The following is a 17,632-nucleotide window of genomic DNA, read 5'->3' on the forward strand; positions in this document are numbered from 1 at the left end:
TGTGTGCAGTCTGTGGCTGGTTTGCATTGTTGTCTGCCATTGTAGTCTTGGGCAGCGGCAGCTGGATGCTAACAGCGCATAGCGTTGCGCAGTTCGAGGTGAGCCGCCAGCAGTGGTGGACGTGGGGGGAGAGATGGCGGAGTTTTGAAATTTGTAAGACTGGATGTCATGAACTGCTATATAGATTATGAATATTAAGGTAAATACATTGTTTGTTCTCTATTAAAATCTTTCATTCGCTAACCTTCTTACAGATTCCATATTCTGCTAACAGTAATTGGATCTCGACCAAGGCGAGCAGCAATGTCGCGATACGATAAACCGCAATCACGATAGGCTACAATCCGACCTTTATCAAAGTCGGAAACATGATGGTACGCATTTCTCCTGCTTACACGAGCATCACAACAACGTTTCACCAGGCAACGCCGGTCGACTGCTGTTTGTGTACGAGAAATCGGTTGGAAACTTTCCTCATGTCAGTACGTTGTAGGTGTCACCACCGGCGCCAACCTTCTGTGAATGCTCTGAAAAGCCAATCATTTTCATATCACAGCATCTGCTTCCTTTCGGTCAAATTTCGCACCTGTAGCACGTCATCTTCGTGGTGTAGCAATTTTATTGTCCAGTAGTGTAAAATTTCGAGTACGATATATGAACGAGAAAGTACCTGCGCTCGCGATATTCAGCCAGCCGAAACGATATGTGTTTCCTTCACTTAGAAGTTGCAACCATGATGATGCCACTCTTCATTATTTTTCCGTAACGGTCGCGACCCGGTTGATTGTTGTTCTCCCGACACGACACACGAAACCGAGAAACATCACCTTTCGGATAAACAATGATACTGCGTCGTGAGCACCGAAATTAAAGGCAAAACTTGTCCTGCAAACATTTTCAATTACTTCACCATAACTTGTATGATACGTGCTGCAGCCACGGCATCAACACAACACTCCGTCCACGTTCCACAAAAGCTACACCACGACTCCCCACTGTTGCTCTGCGCTCGGCAGAGGGGCGACAGTCGATAGTCAACGATACAGTTCTATGCTTACACAGTTATCCCAAGACATCTATGAATTTACTACTTACACTCTAATATAGTGCAACAATAATTAAAACCTGTATAATCCTGTAAATTCCTGGAGGAAGCAATGGCTGGACTTGGTGACTGTCTCCAGAAGCTGACGTATTCAGTACAAGCTCGATGAACCTGAGACAGCCGATTGTCCTGGACTCCACATGTGTGAAATCGAATTAAGATAATGTGCTGGTGCAGTGAATTATGCTCACCACAAATATGACTGTGGGCTCCGAGCTGTATGCCGCAGATGCGCTGACCTCTTCATGAAGACGATGTCGTCAGCAGACTTTCACGACTCTAAGATGTTGCAGGCTCAACCGCGATGCAATGCCAGGTCGATCTGTCCTCTACTGCTACCGTGCCTGGACATCTTTGCTACCAAAACACAAGTCGATGCGGACACCTCTGCCAAAGTCGATACGGACAAGTTTGCGTCCTTATCCCAAGTGTCCTATTGCGACCCTCTCTGCTAATTCTTTCCCACCATTTGCAAACTTAAGGAGCACTACTGCCCAATCGTGACATTTCGCTCCAACAAGAGAATCCCGTCAAAATAGCGCGTCTCCATCAGACGCCAATCACAATATGAAAATCTACCCTACTACCAAAAAACAATGACGTTAGTGCTGCAGTCTTGAAGTCACACATAGTTACAATCGTGCCTTTTCCCGCCTATATCATTAGCCTCGCACTGACGGCTTGAGAAATAAAGAAAGAGCCGCTTTGAGGCTAGTCTTTGTTTCCTGTAGCTGATGTTTTCTGCGAGGGCTTGATGGTCATCTTCAAAGGTCGTCTGCAGAAGACGGAAAGGAACCTGTTACGTATCCCCGTGTACTCTGATTTTGTATACAGTTTGACTGAATGTAAAAGAATGTTATTCATTTGCTTGGTAGTAATAAAATCCTGGATTGAACTTTTATGATCTTTGTCTATAATACAGTTTATATTGCATAGCACTTTAAGTAAAACAAATGTTGATTATCGTTGCAAACACAAAAGATAAAATGCAGTTCTTACTACTAGCTTCTGTGGTTGCCAATTTAACTTTGTGCACTCTGACCTATTATGGGTGGATACGCATAACACTAAGAGACTTCCTGCTCTGAATGTATGGTCGTTAATTTGCAAAACTACGTTCTCATAACTCTGATCTGGCTTCTTAGAAACGAAACACTGTATTATTACTGTAAATGATTACGAAATTAAACATTTCTTTTTCTACTTTAGTCTCTGCAATGCACTGAAAATTACTCTTATTACACGCACAGAAGTTACAGTATGCAATGCTTGCCAGACATATAACCTGCAGTGAATTTTTTTAATATTTGAACACTACTGATTTCCACGACTAGCACGAGAGCATGAAACTAAAAATGAAAATGATTTTAATATTATTAGCCAGACCAGATTTCAACACAGCAGTCTTTGATCTCACACAAGTGAAGTTTTAACTCTCTGATTTACGTAAATTATTTAGGCCTATGTCACTAATATTGTACTAGCAGTTGCCCATGTCCATCTGAAAATGGCATAGTGAAATCTGCAATTCTCCACTGTGGTCTCCGGGAAGCTGAAAGTAATAATTTTAATGTACAATTACCTGCCCGCTTAGTTGCGAGAAAACTGCTTTCATTCAAATCGTCGCTCAGCAATGCGTCACAAAAAGTGCTAAATTCGCTGAAAAGGGCTAAAAATGTGGGATGAAATACTGGGCAAGCTAGCTACAAATTATTACAAGTATTTTTAACAATTTCTACATTCAGAATTGACATAAAATTCAAAGTGCACACCTCTTTTATACATCAGTGCCCAATGGCGTCTTTCTCGATCAAAAAACAAATGACAGAGACTAAACGTTCGAGAGAGCGGCACAGGCACTTAAAACATTCGCGGCTACAAGAAGACAGAGACAATGTCTAAGCCTCCACTATTTATAAGCAATTTAATATGCTACTGTATATCTGTGTCGTATGTTTAATTATCATTGTCTGCGTCGGTTTCCACATTCGCCGACCACCGACGTTATTTGCAAAATTGACACACATAATATTATACCAACATAAAAATGAAAATGACTATTTCTTTTATACAGAATTCCCGTAATCGATAACTCTTCATACATAAATGAAATATAAGAAGATAGATAATTTTTTGTGCACATATTACCCAGATTTTACAAATGTCTTGCCAGGAGACGTCACAAATCCCCGACTCCTGCATTAGGCGAGGCACTGCGCTCCAGCTGGTCATTAGACTATGCAGTCATAAAGGTACACAAAAGCTTGCCGCGTCCCGAGACCACCTGGCTGTCCTTAGTTCTAAAGAATGCTCCACCTGGGTCGTCTGTCTTTGCTCCCATTCGGTCCTGTTTGGCTGCAGCGTTCCCTGTTCGCCGATCTCAAATCCAACGCACTGTACAAAGAGGTGACAAAAGCCACGGGATAGCGATATGCACATATACAGATGGCGGTAGTATCGCATACGCGAAGATATAAAAGAACAGTGTTTTGGCGGAGTTTGTACTCGGGTGATTCATGTGAAAAGCCTTCCGGCGTGGTTACGGCCGGTCTACGACTTTGCATGCGCGATGGTGGTGAGCCGTGCTGCGGCCCGCAAAGTGCCGTTGCTGGGTTGGCATCGTTTAGCTGGTATTGTTGCGGTTGTCGTTTTCTTCTTGTGTTCATTGGCGCCACTTCGTTTGCAAGTGTTGTCTGTCCGCTAGTGGCAGCAGCGGCGGTTATCGATATCTACCAACGGCGGTACTATATTTGGGGTGCCATTGTGGTGTTTCCGTGTCGTGTGAGTCGGCATTTCGGATGGGGACAGATGAGCAGGTAGGTCCGCGCAGCCCGAGAACATGCCGGGACCACTGGCGGCGCACATGCACTGCCGGATGGAAGGGCTGTAGTCGCGCGGGGTACAACCTCGTTGGCAACCCGACCCAGGACGTCTAAGTTGAGTGGGACTTAATTCAATTAGTGAAACATTCGCCATTGTGAGATCTCGCCATTTGCTTGCGTGTTGCTCTCGCAGTGTCGCCAAGATGAAGAGCAGCGAGTGGGGCGTTTGGGGAGGCAGAACCTAATTAGCCTTCCTCCACTTCTTATTATTAACTGTTGCATTCTGTATGTTATTATTTGTGAAGTTCAACCAGTGGTTTTTCTCCTGCGTAGTGGCCGCCAACACACCAGTGACCTGCCCTGGAGCTTATTGTATGTTACGGCAGTGAACCTTTCCTCGCCTTGCCGCTTCTGCCCAGTAAGGTACGTAGTTCACAGCTTCCTTGATTTGTGGGCCTGCTGATGTTTCTTTCCCCTCTGGTAGTAGTGGTTCCTTTCTGAAGACGTAGAGCTGACCGCCGGTTCCGGCTTCGGTGTGTTATTTCGTCGTTGCATTGGTCATCACACGTTAGGTAGGTTCGGCAAATGATTGTCGGTCATGCGTTTAAACTGCCAGTAGTCTGAGTTACCATCACGTGAAGCGAATGCAACTCTCGGCTGCCTGTCTCATCGCGTGCTAAGTTTTGAGGGACTTCCCGAGGTGGATTCTTGGAGCAACGTCTGCGGGCCCTTCCCTCCCCCTTGGTTGGGTCAGATTTGATCATTTTTTTAATTAAAAATATTTAAATAACTGCAATTGCAACTTGAAGAAAAAAATGGTTCAAATGGCTCTGAGCACTATGGGACTTAACATCTGAGGTCATCAGTCCCCTAGAACTTAGAACTACTTAAACCTAACTAACCTAAGGACATCACACACATCCATGCCCGAGGCAGGATTCGAACCTGCGACCGTAGCGATCGCGCGGCTCCAGACTGAAGCGCCTAGAACCGCACGGGCACTCCGGCCGGCAATTTGTTGTCATTAAGGCATTCAGCCTCGAGTGTTACTTGTCTTAAAATTTTAATTTGACAATTGTATTCTAGCAGTGAGATTTTTTTGATGATTGTTCTTTTAAAAATATTTTAAGAACTGTAATTGCTGGTTGAAGTAGTTTAAGTGGTTCTTAAGGTTGCTATTCAGGCTTTCGGCCGTGAAACAGTTTTAAATTATCGCTATTGGGGCCTTCAGCCGAGATATTTTGTTTATTGTCACCTTTTATTTGTTGTTGTTTTCAAATAAAGTGTACGTAATTGAAAAATAAACTAACCAACAGTAATTGATTATGGCCCCGTCCACAATCGCAACGCAATCCTGCCTTCTTTGGTACCAGGTGTCAGGTAGACGCATGGTATAAACCATTTCGGAAATAAGTAGGCAATTCAGTATTCCGCGATCCAGAGTGTCACGAGCATTCCTAGAATATCATATTTCAGGCACAACCTTGTAACATTCTTTATAAAAGTGTAGCGTTCTTTTAAAAAAATATGTGTCTGTTTGCCAATGAATATGAAATTCGTAGTTTTTGTGTTACGCAAAATTACTGTGTGATATTTTGTTGAGCAAATGGTGTGTTTAATCAGTTTTACTGCAATCCAAATAAATTAAACAGCTTAATCTGGGAAACCAACAGGCAGTACGCTGTCTCTCTGAAATTTACCCAGTCTCGTGAGCACGAAATTCTTTGGCACTATACAATAAACCGACAAAACTGCCTTTGCAAATAAACAGTGAAATAAATTTTCCTTAGCTCTAGAGTCGCAACGGGTGTAATCTTTTTATTCTGTTCTCTCCACAGTAGGCATAAAAAATATTCAATCTTGACACGGCGAAGAGCAACGCCGGCCGTAAAACAGCTTCATACAAATAATATCAGTAGATTGGCTGATAAATGAATAACCATGCAAAAGTTCAGTGAAAATACTGAATATTGGCTCAGCACTGCGCAATGCTGCCCGCACTGAAACTGTTACAAACATGAATACTTTTCTGAACATGGCACATTAGTATTTTTCTGATTCTGATTGAAAAATGATTTCTTTAAAAAAAGTATTCATTGGATCTAAATAAAAACGATATGGAAGAGGATGAGGAACTGATAAGGGGATATGCTAAGACCGAATGCATCAGTTTGAAAATTGTATTCAAAATAAAGCTTCACTTTCACAAAATCTGACATAAAACATTCTGCATTAACTTCAGAATCAGTATACTTCTCAAGTGTTCTAGAATTCTCACTTACTGTCGTAATTAAAAACACTTGGATTGTTGAATGAGAAAAAGTCTGACATCGTTTGATAAAATAGATTCGTAAATTTAACTTCTCTGTATCAGGATTACAAAACTCACAAAATATTACAAATCGGATATACGTTATCGACCGACACATTAAATGTTTGAAAATACTTTTTTTCCTACCTTCAAGAGTCAGTATTGTAAATTTCAGTCAAATCCACATATTGTGTCGCTGCATACTTAAAACTACATATAGAAAATTTCATTGCCTTACAAATTTGTTCTAGTTGCTTTCCCTTTGAGTTACAGTATAAATTCATTACACTTCTATAATTTTCATAGATAGTGGTCAATATTTGTTAACGATCAGTATCACTTCAGTTCTTCATAATCCTAGAGCCTCACGAATTAATGGCTCTGAGCACTATGGGAATTAACATCTGAGGTCATCAGTCCCCTAGAACTTAGAACTAGTTAAACCTAACTAACCTAAGGACATCACACACATCCGTGCCCGAGGCAGGATTCGAACCTGCGACCGTAGCGCATAGTGCATAGAACCGCTCGGCCACGCTGGCCGTCTCACGAATTAATAATACACACTTTACACTTTTATAGAAGTAACTACAGCCTAAAATTTACTTGCTCTGTGTGAGCATAAACAATATCATTCATCACTTCATTTTATAAAAACTGTGTTATGTTGCGTCCATAGATCAGCCACTAAATCCACACAGCTAGCCACTAGCTTTAACTCTTACATCCTACCTATGCAACGGCAACTGTTACTGCGCTCAGCGCGCTCCTCTTTGGAATCGATTCTGCCATTCAGGCAACATCTTTGGTTCAGTGGTGTAAGGATACAACCTCTTCTATGTATAACAACCGTTCCAGGTCATTTTTCATGGACTCAATTACAAAATCGGGCCTGACGTACAAGTGGAGCCCTTACAACCCCTCACCACAAACAACGCAGTGGTGACGGTCTTCGCTTAACGACCAAGAACGTCGGTGTTTACGTAGATTTGTCAGTGCCAACAGACAAGAAACTCTGAGTAAAATAACCGCAGGACCAATGTGGAACTTAAGACGAAGGTACCCGTTTGGACAGTGCAGTGAAATTTGCTGTTAACGTGGTATGGAAGCAGACGACCGGCTTGAGTGCCTCTGATGACAGCACGGCATCGCCTTCAGCGCCTCTCCTGGGATCATGACTTGAGTGCCTCTGATGACAGCACGGCATCGCCTTCAGCGCCTCTCCTGGGATCATGACTTTAGTGCCTCTGATGACAGCACGGCATCGCCTTCAGCGCCTCTCCTGGGATCATGACTTGAGTGCCTCTGATGACAGCACGGCATCGCCTTCAGCGCCTCTCCTGGGATCATGACTTGAGTGCCTCTGATGACAGCATGGCATCGCCTTCAGCGCCTCTCCTGGGATCATGACTTGACTGCCTCTGATGACAGCACGGCATCGCCTTCAGCGCCTCTCCTGGGATCATGACTTGAGTGCCTCTGATGACAGCACGGCATCGCCTTCAGCGCCTCTCCTGGGATCATGACTTGAGTGCCTCTGATGACAGCACGGCATCGCCTTCAGCGCCTCTCCTGGGATCATGACTTGAGTGCCTCTGACGACAGCACGGCATCGCCTTCAGCGCCTCTCCTGGGATCATGACTTGAGTGCCTCTGATGACAGCACGGCATCGCCTTCAGCGCCTCTCCTGGGATCATGACTTTAGTGCCTCTGATGACAGCACGGCATCGCCTTCAGCGCCTCTCCTGGGATCATGACTTGAGTGCCTCTGATGACAGCACGGCATCGCCTTCAGCGCCTCTCCTGGGATCATGACTTGAGTGGCTCTGATGACAGCACGGCATCGCCTTCAGCGCCTCTCCTGGGATCATGACTTGAGTGGCTCTGATGACAGCACGGCATCGCCTTCAGCGCCTCTCCTGGGATCATGACTTGAGTGCCTCTGATGACAGCACGACATCGCCTTCAGCGCCTCTCCTGGGATCATGACTTTAGTGCCTCTGATGACAGCACGGCATCGCCTTCAGCGCCTCTCCTGGGATCATGACTTGAGTGCCTCTGATGACAGCACGGCATCGCCATCAGCGCCTCTCCTGGGATCATGACTTGAGTGCCTCTGATGACAGCACGGCATCGCCTTCAGCGCCTCTCCTGGGATCATGACTTGAGTGCCTCTGATGACAGCACGGCATCGCCTTCAGCGCCTCTCCTGGGATCATGACTTGAGTGCCTCTGATGACAGCACGGCATCGCCTTCAGCGCCTCTCCTGGGATCATGACTTGAGTGCCTCTGATGACAGCACGGCATCGCCTTCAGCGCCTCTCCTGGGATCATGACTTGAGTGCCTCTGATGACAGCACGGCATCGCCTTCAGCGCCTCTCCTGGGATCATGACTTGAGTGCCTCTGATGACAGCACGGCATCGCCTTCAGCGCCTCTCCTGGGATCATGACTTGAGTGCCTCTGACGACAGCACGGCATCGCCTTCAGCGCCTCTCCTGGGATCATGACCGTACTGGTCGGACCCTGGACGACTGTCATTCTGATGGATCGAGTGTGGCGCAAAGCACTGCGGAGCTCCGGGCCCAAGTTGTCAACAAAGCTCAGTGCGAGCTGGTGGTGGCCCCGTAAAGGTGCGGGCTGTGTTTACATGCAACAGACTGTGTCCTCTGGTCCAACTGAACCGATCATTGACTGGAAACGATTATGATAGACTACTTGGAGATCGTTTGCAGCATTTCAACGATGGAATTTTTGTGGATGACAATGCGCCATGTGGCCGGGCTACAATTGTTCGCGATTGGTGAGAACAATTGCTCGCAACTGGTGTCAAGATCATTGTGAACAATTCGAGCAAATGATTTGACCATCCAGATCGCTAGTCATGGATCCCGTCGAACATTTATGGCAGTGGCACGGCCATCTTTATACTGATACTGCGACGGTATGTGTGCACGTGCACTGTGTTGCCACCTATAGGCCACACTTACCAACTTACAGGATAACGGCGCAATTTGTTATTACAAATTTAAGGTTTTCATTTGACTCACCCTCGTACATCATTTTCATTGTCTTCACAAACTCACAGTCAGTCAGTCATCTAAACTGGAGCTTGGTCATCTCTGAGGAGCAGTCTGCAGAAATGAACAATTATTTAAAGAATAGATAAAGTAAAAGATCTAGAAGTTTCGAGATTACATCTGGCGTCACAAAAAGAGATTGTCTCTCTCTCTGTCGGTCTTTAACTATGTTATAGAAAACGCCAAATCAGTGAGTGAGTGATGTAGCTTAAAAAAGGGACAACCTACGTGTAGACTGTGTAGGACTGGCGGACGACTTGGCTGCTTTCTTAGACTCAATGGAAACAGCCAGTAGGCAGATAGAATTGCTGAAATAACAAGCTGAAAAAGCAGGCTCGCAAACCTCCTATGAGAAAACCGAATTGATCACAAACATTAGGGCAGCCTCCAAGATAATGGAAACTAAATACGGAAAAACTGAGAGAACTAGCAAATTCAGGTGTCTAGTAGGAGTAATTCAACAAGAAATTTCAGACAAAGCAGCTATCAAAGCAAGAGTTAATAAGATGAAAAGTGCGCACTATCTCATCAAGGATTATATACTAAGAACTCAATGTCCGTCAACACTGTCCGTCGACACTGCTCTTCAGTAATTCGCCCAAAAGCACTTTGTGGAACCGAGTAATTAATTCTGAACAAAAAAGTGATGATGGGAACAAACAAAATTATAGAAAAAAGATACTAATAATAACTTTGGTACCAGTTCAAGAGCAATCACAATACAAAATAAGTCAAAATAGTGAGCTTTGTACACGCGTTGAAAAAATTAAAGACCCTAGTATCGCCTATGGTCGAAATTCGACCAGCTGTGTCGATGTCATAAAAATACTCATATAACTGCGCATTATATATTGAACAACCATACGTATAAGTTAATGAACCTGATCTCTGACAAAAAAAAAAATGTGCATCTTACCAAAGTGATAAATTCCACGTAAAATCATGTCTGAAATTTTAGCCTTAGAGCTGACCACAGCAAATGGCTACGAATGTTACTGAAATAATTCTTTTATATCTCTTTAACTGGTTGATCATTTCAAGTGAATCCATGTTACAGAATGCTGAAAAGTAAATTTGTTTTAACGGCGGCAAATTAACTTTTCCCTTGTGACAATACAATGTGAATGCCATTATATCACGTAAAGTAATCTCAGATGCGAAATGTTTTGCATTAAAAAATCTAAACTGTAAATTCATCATACTGCAATTATAACTATCAATATTATATGAAATTAATTACTTTCAGTGCACATTTAAATGAATATCTAAAAACAACAATAGAATTATCAGTATCGATGTTCACATCATTCATACTACTATGTGTAGGTAAAAATTTTGTCTCTGTAACTCTTTTGTCTGTCAGTCCGACCCGTTAGTATTCTTCTTCTAGACAAAGCATAAACCAAATACAATTTCCTTGTAATGAGGGAAGTCGTAGCTATTTAAAGAGAATAAACTGAAAATTAGTAACTTCAAATTATGATAACGCGGAAAGTGAAGACAGAGTTAGTTCCATTTACTCTCAGATAAAAGTAAGCGATAAAACGACGCCACTAAACAACGGAATGTGCAGTCGTATGTTGCACCCAACGCATCGGTACTACGAAGTTCTGTTTTCCATTGCTGACAACGGTATCTGTCCGGTATACTTGTGTTATTGCAAATGAACCATCCGCAACATTTAAACATGAAAGTTCCTAGAATGCGATTCCACAAAACGTTATTACTTTCGTGTGTCATTTCTGCCATAGTATCTGATCGGTACGCGGGGTAGAAGTTGGTAGCCGTATGTGAGACAAAGGAAAACTTTTCTTATTTATGGATGTCAGTTTCCTTTTACCTTTCTTGACGACTACATGCACACACGATTGTTTTGTTTGTTTGTGCACATCTGTGAATAAATACCTTTCGAATTATGTAAGTTTCGTTGGCCTCCTTGCATGATTAATATTAAATCTGGTCCCTCAGTTTTCGATGTTCACATATTAATATTATTATGATTAGGAAAAGAAGAATAGCTTCGTGTGGATGAATCATAAGAGACGGATAAAAAGAGTGGTTACTTACTGTGATGGATTAAAAATGGGTAACACATGGTGTAAAGAAATTGAAAGTGACGTAGACGAACTTCGGAATACTCTAGAAGATATTGAGGAATGACTGCCAATGAGTAACAAATTCCTATATTCCAAATGTCCTCTTAAAAAGCTGAAGAAGAAGACTGGAGACACTTGGACAGAAGAAAAATGCGATAAGCGTCAAGAAAAAATGAGAGAATTGTGGAAGAAAAGAAAGAAGAAACAGCTGAAAAAAAATCCACAGTGGTGCAAATGTACAAGAAGAAAAATAAAAGCTAAATAAACATTGTCAGTGACTTTTGTAAGGATACAGGTTGTATCAAAAAGGGTGGCGCACACTTAAACGGCTGAAAGTACACGATGATAGAAGCACAAATGTGAAGTAAATATGGGCTCTAAAACGAATACCTTAAGAGCTATGAGATATTCATGAATTTCAATATTGTGAAACAAATCTCTTCTACTGCAACCTCTTTGCTTTCCACATTTTTAGAAGTGGTAGTATGGACCAAAACAAGAAAAAAAAAACAGTAAACATGTTCTCTAAAATGCATACCTTAAACGATATGAGCACTTGTTTATTAGGCTCATTAGAAGAGTTGGGTTCCAAAGTACCCAAGATAAACAGGTGCTCATAGGTGTTAAGGTATGCATTTTAGAACATATGATTACTGGACATTTTTTTCTTGTTTTGGTCCTTACTACCACTACCCAAAATATGGAAAGCAAAGAGCTTGCAGTAGAAGAGATTTGTTTCACAATATTGAAAATCAAGCATATCTTGTAGCCCTTAAGGCATGCGTTTACTTGACAATTGTGCTTCTACTATCGTGTTCTTTCAGCCGTGTGAGTTTGCGTCATCATTTCTGATGCACGCTGTATGCATCGTGTGATCGTGTATTGATAAATAATGCCTTGTTAGCCTCACTTCAAAACCGTTGTGGAAAGAAAAAGGCAGGTTAAAACAGTGCAGAAAAGTGCTAAAAAAGCGTGGACAGATGCCCGACTCCGCAGCAGCCAGTGGATATACATGAGGCTAAGTTCCCAGCATAGTTAGCATCAAAGATATTTACATGACAGCATGTGTTTTATCAAGAAAAACGTCATACATTTGTTTCCATTTCTGTGTAGGGAGGGATATGTTCTTGAATTCGTAAGGTTCCTGACGACTTAATAAATTAGCAACAATACTAGTTGCGTAAATAATAGTTATATTTTCTGGAACACACGACGATCTTGACGACTTAGCAAATTAGCAACAGCATTAGTTACGTAAAAAATATTTAAGTGATTTGTAATCCTTGATACCTGATGTTAAGTGTCAGTGGCACAAAACGCGTCGCTCATAAATTAATGTCATTAAATTAATAATTGTTAAACACTACAGCTCGGTGCGGTACATACACATATCTTTAAAGTGTCCTGTATTATAAGTAACTGTTTATATTGTAGACTTCCTAGTCGTTTTAGTTATCATGTTGTGCTATTCTCAGAAAGTTGGTAGAACAATTCTGTAATTGAAATATGAAAGCGTACAGGGTGTCTTATAGTCTCGCAGGATGTAGTTTGGCCAAAATTAGAAGAAAAGTTCCTATAACGATCTGCCTGGAAACCGGTACCTATTGAGATATGGGCCACTGAAGATACGCAGTCCACAGTCAGCATCTTATTTACACACGAGACAGGATTCACGCGAGATGGCATTGTAACTTAGCACAGCAAACACGTGTAGGCAGATGCAAATCCTCGAGCAGTCATCGAGGTGAGGCATCAGAATCGCTTCAGTATCAGTGTATGGGCGGGGATTGTCCGAGACGGACTGATACGCCCATACGTTTTACCAAACAGATTAACAGCTGTTGTGGATCACTGATTCCTTCCAGATAAGTTACCAGCGTCATTGAGAACGTTAACTTTGCAGGAAGTTAGCAACTGTTGCTTATGCACGACGGGGCACCACCTTATTTTCCACGGATAGTGAGACAGGGGATATTTAGGAGCGTCGGTATGTGTCCAACACGTTGACAATGCGCAGATGTTACATGGGTGTGCGACCAATGCACGTAACACAGTCCGAGAGCAGCCTGATGTATTTAAGAGAATGCATGATTCACTGCAAAGAAGGTCTGAAGGAAGTGTCAGTCTGTGGGCTTATCGTATGCAGCAGGGCGTATGATGTCTGCTTCTAAGTAACAGACAAATGACTCGAGAGAACAGGTTGTCCCATATCATTATAGACACTTTTCTCCTAGTCTTAACTAATGCTACCTCCTATAGGAACGTCCGCCCCCGTTAGCTGAGTGGTGCCGGCACGGTAGCTCAGCGTGTTCGGACAGAGGGCAGCTCGCCCTCTGTAATAAAAATAACTGAGTAAAGGAATCAACGATCAACTTGAACGGATGTCTTGTGACGTCCGCCCAGATCGAACGCAACAATCAATACCGAACAAAATGACAAAAAAAAGTGATCAGCGCGGCGGAATGTCACGCCAAGGGGCCCGGGTTCAATTCCCGGCTGGGGCAGGAGACTTCCTCCGCTCAGGGACTGGGTGTTGTGTTGTCCTCATCATCATTTCATCGTCATCTCCGACGCGCAAGTCGGCCAAAGTGGCGTCGAATGCGATCAGTACTTGCCCTCGGCTGCCGGACTTCCCCGAGTGAGGGACCCCCAGCCCACAATGCCGTACGCTCATTTCCATTTTTCCTGCAGGAACATTTCACACGTTTTTTAAAACATCCTTTATGAACAGGGCTGCTATTCGTCCCCGTATATCTGAACTGTCATCGTTATCGACATCCTCGTCCCGACATTCCGAAAATACCCAATTTCGTCCCCATTTTGAAAATACTGTTATGAGCTTGGCTAAGATATTGAAGTAACGCCATCTGTTAGCGCAACATGTAAATGCATGCACAGTTTTACTTTACGGCATAGGCAGCAATGTTTCCTTCATTACGTTACTGAAACTGACGGAATCTAACAGAAGCTATCGAAGTTTGATTCGCTCAATACCGAAACATTGGAGACAACTGCAAAGTTTTGTCTAGACGCTTAAACACAACGGCAAATTACATTAGATCGCTTTTTGTGGAGGCAGTACTAATACCGACCTCGGAGGGCATCATCGATGCGATCAGCGCAATCTCTTTCACCACATTGAAGAAGAACTAGCAAAAAATGTGGAGGAAATTGGATGCCCTGCCAATGTGCCCCACAATACTGCACCAACGCTGCTGGAGTCTTAGCTGTCGATGTTGAAATAATCATTGTGAAAGTATTTAATTATTTTTCAATATACACTGTAACGACAGAGAAGGTATCAGTCAAAAACAAGATGACTGTAATTAACTGAAGCAGTCGGGGGGATTCTTAAGCTTTGGATACCATTTTTCACCTCCTCGTCGGAGGTGAACTGCTTTCCGGCCAAATGTTCTTTAAACCTAGGGAACAGGTGATAGCCACTGGACGCCAAGTGAAGACTATAGGGTGGTGGGTGATTATGTTCCACTGAAATTGTTGCAGGCGAGCAACGGTTTGCCGGCAGTCATTACCAAAAGATTGAAAATGTTAATCATTCGCGAGCTTCAGGCGGCAATACCATTAAAAAAATAGTTTCAAAAAGTTTTACCAAATAGTTGAAATTCATTGCATTAAAGCCACACCGATTGTAGTTTAAATTCAACAAAGAATCAATTTCAGAGTTCTAGCCTGCATCAGTATTAATATCTTTGCTCGTAATATTGAGATAATATCTTCCTTGAAAAAGTGAAATTAATTTTGCATTTCAACATTAGAATTTTGCACAGAGCACAACTTAATCATAGCTAACACTTGGTTTAAGAATCATGAAAGAAGGTTGTATACATGGAAGAACCCTGCAGATACTAAAAGGTATCAGATAGATTATATAATGGTAAGACAGAGATTTAGGAACCAGGTTTTAAGTTGTAGGACATTTCCAGGGGCAGATGTGGACTCTGACCACAATCTAATGGTTATGACCTGTAGATTAAAACTCAAGAAACTACAAAAATGTGGGAAATAAGGAGATGGGACCTGGATAAACTGAAAGAACCAGAGGTTGTACAGAGTTTCAGGGAGAGCATAAGGGAACAATTGACAGGAATAGGGGAAAGAAATACAGTAGAAGAAGAATGGGTAGCTCTGAGGGATGAAGTAGTGAAGGCAACAGAGGATAAAGTAGGTAAAAAGACGAGGGCTGCTAGAAATCCTTGGGTAACAGAAGAAATATTGAATTTAATTGATGAAAGGAGAAAATATAAAAATGCAGTAAATGAAGCAGGCAAAAAGGAATATAAACGTCCTAAAATGAGATCGACAGGAAGTGCAAAATGGCTAAGCAGGGATGGCTAGAGGAGAAATGTAAGGATGTAGAAGCTTATCTCACTAGGGGTAACATAGATACTGCCTACAGGAAAATTAAAGAGACCTTTGGAGTTAAGAGAACCACTTGTATGAACATCAAGAGCTCAGATGGAAACCCAGGTCCAAGCAAAGAAGGGAAAGCAGAAAGGTGGAAGGAGTATATAGAGGGTCTATACAAGTGCGATGTACTTGAGGACAACATTATGGAAATGGAAGAGGATGTAGATGAAGACGAAATGGGAGATACGATACTGCGTGAAGAGTTTGACAGAGCACTGAAAGACCTGAGTCGAAACAAGGCCCCCCGACTAGACAATATTCCATTAGAATTACTGATAGCCTTGGCAGAGCCAGTCCTGACAAAACTCTTTCATCTGGTGAGCAAGATGTACGAGACAGGCAAAATACCCTCAGACTTCAAGAAGAATATAATAATTCCAATCCCAAAGAAAGCAGGTGCTGACAGATGTGAAAATTACCGAACTATCAGTTTAATAAGTCACAGCTGCAAAATACTAACGCGAATTCTTTACAGACAAATGGAAAAACTGGTAGATGCGGACCTCGGGGAGGATCAGTTTGGATTCCGTAGAAATTCTGGAACACGTGAGGCAATACTGACCTTACGACTTATCTTAGAAGAAAGATTAAGGAAAGGCAAACCTACGTTTCTAGCATTTGTAGACTTAGAGAAAGCTTTTGACAATGTTGACTGGAATACTCTTTTTCAAATTCTAAAGGTGGCAGGGGTAAAATACAGGGAGCGAAAGGCTAGTTACAATTTGTACAGAAACCAGATGGCAGTCATAAGAGTCGAGGGGCATGAAAGGAAAGCAGTGGTTGGGAAAGGAGTGAGACAGGGTTGTAGCCTCTCCCCGATGTTATTCAATCTGTATGTTGAGCAAGCAGTAAAGGAAACAAATTCTGTCAGAGGCAGCAAAGGACTTGGAAGATCAGTTGAACGGAATGGACAGTGTCTTGAAAGGAGGATATAAGATGAACATCAACAAAAGCAAAACGAGGATAATGGAATGTAGTCAAATTAAATCGGGTGATGCTGAGGGAATTAGATTAGGAAATGAGACACTTAAAGTAGTAAAGGAGTTTTGCTATTTAGGAAGTAAAATAACTGATGATGGTCGAAGTAGAGAGGACATAAAGTGTAGACTGGCAATGGCAAGGAAAGCGTTTCTGAAGAAGAGAAATTTGTTAACATCGAATATAGATTTATGTATCGGGAAGTCATTTCTGAAAGTATTTGTTTGGAGTGTAGCCCTGTATGGAAGTGAAACATGGACGATAACTAGTTTGGACAAGAAGAGAATAGAAGCTTTCGAAATGTGGTGCTACAGAATAATACTGAAGATAAGGTGGATAGATCATGTAACTAATGAGGAGGTATTGAATAGGATTGGGGAGAAGAGAAGTTTGTGGCACAACTTGACTAGAAGGCGGGATCGGTTGGTAGGACATGTTTTGAGGCATCAAGGGATCACAAATTTAGCATTGGAGGGCAGCGTGGAGGGTAAAAATCGTAGAGGGAGACCGAGAGATGAGTACACTAAGCAGATTCAGAAGGATGTAGGTTGCAGTAGGTACTGGGAGATGAAGAAGCTTGCACAGGATAGAGTAGCATGGAGAGCTGCACCAAACCAGTCTCAGGACTGAGGACAACAACAACAACAACAACATTTCAACATTCAAATCAGGTCAGAACAGAATATTTCTATTAACATCCCAACAATATAGCTATATAGGCTGGCGTTTCTGTCGTCGCTCTGCGTAGCATTGTCTTATATCGGGCAATTTTAATACAATGGTGGGAGCCGTATATATAATCACAGCCTT

Source organism: Schistocerca gregaria, chromosome 3 (assembly GCF_023897955.1).
Source record: "Schistocerca gregaria isolate iqSchGreg1 chromosome 3, iqSchGreg1.2, whole genome shotgun sequence".
Taxonomy (NCBI): domain Eukaryota; kingdom Metazoa; phylum Arthropoda; class Insecta; order Orthoptera; family Acrididae; genus Schistocerca; species Schistocerca gregaria.